Below are 6,301 nucleotides of genomic sequence, written 5' to 3' on the forward strand. Positions count from 1 at the left end.
CTGACGCGAGGGGGGCACCTGATGCGTCAAAATAAGACGCAGAGGGAACCTTTGGAAAAGCGTCAATATGTGACGACTTGGGAGTGAGAATGTGTAGGTATTTTATATATACAGTTTATAATGGGTCAGGACATGATTTGCCCCATTTTCTTGGTTACCACAGTAACAAGTCTATGGTTTATAAGTTGCTGCCTGCAAACTAGATACAATAATGAAACTAGGGTTTTTCTGAAAACTATAGATTTAAAAATGAAATTACTCTTGCAGCACCATTTAAAAAAGCTGAAAGCTCTACAAAAAAGGCCTGTCTGCCCTCTTATAGGTAAGTAATCAAAAGACTCTGGTACTCAGGAAAAACAAAACAGCTTCAGGAGCACTCATCCATGTTCTCTTTTACCATGAAACCCCCCACCCCAGCCTCTCTAGATATTAAAAACAGACAAAATTAAAGCAGTTCTTAATGGATTAATTGAACTTTTCACACATTTTTAAAGAAGCAACTTGAAACTTCAGAGTGAAAACAAAATCTGAAGAAAATAATAAAAAAAAAAGAAATGCAACTAAACATAACAAGACCCTCCATTCAAACATTACTGACTTTGCTACCATATCAAATATTTCTCAGATTTAACTGGAACTTAGTTTAGTTTGTGGATTACGCATTTACATCATATTTAAGAACCTTTGAACACTGGAAACATTTTTAATTTAAACATCTTTGAAAAGAAAATTAGTAAAATCCAAAGTCTTAAGTCACTGACTTTCTAATAAAAGTGAATTGAGTCACATTTCAGGAGTGATAAAAAGCTGGAACAATGAGAATTTGGCTCTTATTCTAGGGTTGTGCTGCCACTTAGTGCAAGAGTTTGACAACAAATTACAAAAATATTTATGATCATCCCTTAATTTATGCTTTTAATGTAGGAAAATACAATTTAATAACAATTATACCATTAATTCTTACGCTCAAATGTGTTGAATTGTGTTTTAACCCTCGAGTGGAGAATAGGAGGCAGGTTGCATTGCATGTTTGCCTTTCTAATTGCTTCTCATAGGAACCCAGCTATTGATTGCTGCAAAGGCCTATTGATTTTTAAGTGGGACTCTGCACTATCTGACGTTTGTGCTAAATACCATGAGGTGAATGATGTCTGCTCGCTTGTCCGTGTCCACAATTTGTCTTATCACGTCGAGTCCTGTATCACACCTATCATGTTACTGCATGTATATTTATATGGAGGATTTAAATGAACATGAGATGGAATAGCTGACAAAGAGGAAAGTTACAGAATCCCATTTTTGGCACAGGCAGCCTAATCGAGAAAACATTGATCTGGCCAGGGGAAACAGTGTGCTTACTTGCACATCAAGATAGCCAAAGGCTATTGGCAAAGTGTTTGTTCTCATTGGATGAAATCACRTGAATTTCCTTCCCATGGGCTAAACAGATCACTAAGTCAAAAGGGCAGAAAGAGTGCCACAATTAATCAGCTTGTCCCTCCCCCCACAATATTTCTGGTAGAAAAAATGTTGAGAATGATGTGACAGTATTAGCGCAACATTAATTATTCATGCATTCATGCATTAAATGCTAATTGTTCAAAGATGTGTCAGGTGCAGAGGAATGTGAAGTTATCATTAAAGAAATTAATTGATTGTTTTTATCTTAGTTTCAAATATGGGTATTATGTTACGAAGAACTCTGTCCRTMCGTCTGTTTTCTGCTGCTTATCTGGGGTTGGGTTGTGGGGTCAACAGCCTAGGCAGAGAGAYCCAGACTTCTCTCTCCCCAGCCACTTTGGCCAGCTTGTCTGGGGTAATCCCAAGGTGTTCCCAGGCCAGCCAAGAAACATAATCCCTCCARCATGTCCTGGGTCTTCCTCTGGGCCGCCTCCCAGTGGAACATGCCCCGAACACCTCACTAGGGAGGCGTCCAGGAGGCATCCTAACCAGTTGYCYGAGCCACCTCAACTGGCTCCTCTCGACGTGGAGGAGCAGCGGCTCTACTCTGAGTCYCTCCCAGATGACTGAGCTTCTCACCCTATCTCTAAGGGAGAGCCCAGACACCCTGTGAAGGAAACTCATTTCRGCCACTTTTATCCRCAATCTCGTTCTTTTGGTCACTACCCAAAGCTTGTGACCATAGATGAGGGTTGRAATGTAAACCGAMCAGTAAATCGAGAGCTTCACCTTTTGGTTCAGCTCTMACTTCACCACAAGGGATCGGTAGGTASAGCACCAGCATCACTGCAGATGCAGCACCAATCTGCCTGTCGATCTCCCGCTCCATTCTTCCCTCATTTGTGAACAAACTTAAATTCCTCCACATGGGGCAGGACCTCTTCCCCGACCTGGAGAAGGCAGCCTACCCTTTTGCGGTTCTGAAGAACTCTAAATCATCAAACTACCTTTTAAGGTAACCTTAAGAATCTCTGTTTTATTTTGTTCTTATACTATTTAAAAAAATCTAATTTAAAAATATATATTTTCTCAGTGCACTTAACCCTAGAAACACTAAAATAGTTTTGTTTCTTTGATGGCTCCATAACAGTCTCACAGTACTTATGTTCAAAGGCAGTGTGAAACTGTCCAGATTTTGGATTTTATTTTCAAGATTTCCCTCACACAATGTGTAATGTGTGGTTTTTAAGCTGAGCCTCCCTGCTGGCTTGTAACTGGAAGCTAACTGGCCTCTCAGTTTTAACTTCCGATCCCACAAAACATTTTGGTGGTAACAGGCAAGAAACAYTCTCAGGTGTCAGTCTTTGTCAGTGGAAATACAAAGATCCTTGTACTGCGACTCAACTTTTTTTTCACAGTTGTTCCAAAAGTGTTTTTTGTTAAGAAAAAAAGTCCATTCATCTTACTTTGATAAGGGTTTGTGTGTTCACTCCTCTCAGATGAACCGCAGCATCTTTAATCTTTTACCATGGTGTTAGGGTTTGTTGGCTGAGGAAATGTCCTGTTTTAATGGGAATTTGTCTGTCATTGTTCCCAGCTGCTGTGTCTTTGAAGAGTTTGAATAATGCAACACGCTGCCCTTATATTCCATTTGAATACACTGAATCTGTCTGGTCAGCAGAGAGAAAGTGACACAAAGGCAAGCAGACTTTGAAAGACGGAAACAAAAAGAKTAACTGAACTGCAAACTGACTAAGATTGAAGAAGTGGCATTGAAGTTGAAGTTTTGTAAGAGAAATTTGAGCCAAAGAAAGAACAGTAACACCACAGAGGAAGATGAAAATAAATGGTTATAAAGTTTTATTGCAGTAGAGAGGGGACCACTGCTGCAGCTATTTCAGGCTTCCAGGGTGTATCTAATGTGATTTGCTTCAGTAATAAGAGACACAGCCATCTGTAATTTTCTGTTAGTTTACTCTTTTTCTGTGTTGTGTACCTGCTTTTCCATCCTGATTACTGAGAGGATGTGGTTGAGTTTTCCCAGTGTTCTTCATTGTACAAAGACAGACTGATTAATGTGAATGGTCTTCCATTGTGGCAGAAACAACAGYGACTGGATCGACTGTTCTAGTGAGAATAATGTCACTACACCAAACTGTTGAAAGCTCAGCCTCCAAACACTGATTGATAATATCTGTGCATACTTTTAGCCTTCTACGTATTGTACCTTGTAGATTTTCACTGACTGTATGTTTGACTGGATTTTACAGCAATGACCATCACAGCTGACTGAGTTTTGCTCACAGAAGTTCACCAAGGAGACTTGGCAGTCTTTGAGCGGTCACCTTCACACCCGTCCTCTGCCACAGACCTGGGAGCTTAAGGGATCTATGCAGTATTTTATCTGTTCCCATTACTCTTTCTGCTTTTCTGGACGGAGATTGCCAATGTTGATCCCTGAAAAATGCAAGAGCTACTCTTGCATAGTTTGAGGGTTTCAGCCCCAAATGCTCCATTCACCACTGCCACTGCTGTGACCTTTACTTTCTAAATTATCTACCTCCACCTATATACCTGTACTTATTACCTCCGCCAAGGAGGTAATATTTTAGGTCGCATATGTCTGTCCGTCTGTCTGTAATTCTGTCTTTGGACAACATTACTCAAAAATTTGTGTACTGATTGTTATGAAATTTTTACCACATGTGGATACTGGGCCAAGGAACACACCATTAAATTTTGATGAAGTTCCGGATCACGATGCGGATACAGGTAYTTTTTCCTTTTAACACTCTGATATCGGCAAAGCTGTGATGCTTTCATAGGGCGTGGGTTCAAAGTGTCCAGCAGGTGGCACTGTAGTATTGGTGTGCCCCTTTGTAACTCTATTACAGGATGGGGGAAATTGGTCTTGGCGGAGGTTTGCACTCTCCGAGTGCTTCTAGTATTTGTATAAAGTAGATTTTTCTTAAAAATGTTTTAAAGTTTCTTATTTTTCTCAGATCAGTATACTTCTGCCTTCTGTAGCAGTTTGTCAATCACTGTGTTTGGTTAGCTGACCATCCCAAATGATTCTTGATAATGGAAGTCCTGCATAAACTACATATTTTCTATTTCCTACTCTTTGGGGAGTTTTAATTTTTTTCAATTTTGTCTATGTGACTTTGTCTACAGTTTCTGTACTGGAAGATGGATTAAATCTTCCTTTTTTGTGAGAAACCATCTTGTCTTCTTCTGGCCTACCTTTTATTAGCCAAGCTAAACAAGCAGAGAGTGGCAGAGCATTTAATGTATCAGACTTTGTTCTTGCCACTCATTTAGCTCTTTAGGGCCTGCCTTAGTCTATTACAGAGCTAACTCACCATGAGGCTTAATTAAAAGTTTCCATTTCCTGTATTTGTTGTCCTAAAATCTCCTACTTTAGCTTTTGAGGGTTCAACCCCTTCCCTTGTGATTTTTTTTTTATATCAATCAGTTACATATACAGTACCTTGCCTTAATGGCATTCTGGTGTGGTTGCTCTATATTCTGCTGAGGTACATCTCAGTTCCTCTTTCCTGACATGCAGCTTGATGGATTTTTCTTTGTTATTTAAGAATGGCTTTAACAAGCCAACACAGTATCTAGGGTGCTTACTTGGCCTCCAAGCTCCCTAGATTCCAATCTCATGGGATCTGATGGCATCTATATGAAGTGAGCCCAATCCACAGAGATACTTCTCCACCAGCTGCTGGACTCAAAGGATTTATAACCAGCACCCCAGTACCAGACAATCTAGGACACCAGTATATGTTCTTAATTCATACTCAGAATGTTCAGAGATGTTTTGGTGGCAATAGTAACTTCCTTCATTAGAAATGGTTGGTCATAAAATGTCATGACTAACCTTGTAAGATCAAATGCGAACTGAAACACATGTTTAAAGCATACTGGCACAAATCATTTGTATCAATCAATAGTAAAGTCTTGTGCTCTGTGTGGATCATAGTCTATACACCGTATAAAAGAACTAGCCATGATGTGCAAATCTTAAAACCAGTTAAGACAGTGGCTCCCAAACCTTTTTCTTCCAGGCCCCTCTTTGGGTTATAGGAGCATTTCCAGCCATCAGTCAGGGAACATCTGAGTTAAGATGCAATTTAATGAGAAACATCATCAACAGCTGCCCTGGCACTGGCTTCAAGACACCAGTGAAATAAACTTTTCTTCTTTTTGCATCTGATGCTACTCAGTTTTTTGGTTCTAGAGAGCTTAAAAMCCCCATTTTACAGATTAGTGAATAGTTTTAAAATGGCTGTGTCCACCCTCTATTCTCAAAATGGAATAGGGCTCTTGTTCAGTTTTAGCCCCTCCCTACAAATCCTATGTGGGATGTAAATAAAATCTGATTTCAAGAAAAAAAAGTGATTTAGTTTCAATCTATAATAGTCATTTATCTTTTAAATGAGTCAGTGCAATCTGTATTACAATTTACATGCTTTTATGTCTTCTTTTCACTTTTTTCTTGACTGTAATGGAGCAATACTTTCCCCATTGGGCTTTTCAGTTCAATACATTTTATGAAATATTGGGAGAATGCCTATTAGAAAATATACATACTGGTAGTTATTCWTGTGTTGATACTTTCCCACATGGCTGACTCTCTAGTCAGTTTGACAAATATAAAATCTGACATGGGGATCAGTGCAGTATTTTCACAATTATCACATGGCCAGTAGATCAATATCGATCGTCTGATTTGACAAGAGCATATTGAGCTGCAAGCTTTGAGCCTTCAGTTTCCTGTTAAAGGAAATGTTTTCAGCTGTGATATACACTCACCGGCCACTTTATTAGGTACACCTGTCCAACTGCTCGTTAACACTTAATTTCTAATCAGCCAATCACATGGCGGCAACTC

At 39.4% G+C, this 6,301-nt stretch overlaps 1 protein-coding gene across 5 annotated transcripts in view; it reads left to right on the forward strand.

The window, feature by feature from the left end:
- tnr (tenascin R (restrictin, janusin)) overlaps positions 1–6,301 on the forward strand; it is a gene marked incomplete at its 5' end in the record, with an annotated part of 189,852 nt that overhangs the window by 62,253 nt on the left and 121,298 nt on the right.

This window comes from Austrofundulus limnaeus, unplaced genomic scaffold, assembly GCF_001266775.1.
Source record: "Austrofundulus limnaeus strain Quisiro unplaced genomic scaffold, Austrofundulus_limnaeus-1.0 Scaffold6, whole genome shotgun sequence".
Lineage (NCBI taxonomy): Eukaryota > Metazoa > Chordata > Actinopteri > Cyprinodontiformes > Rivulidae > Austrofundulus > Austrofundulus limnaeus.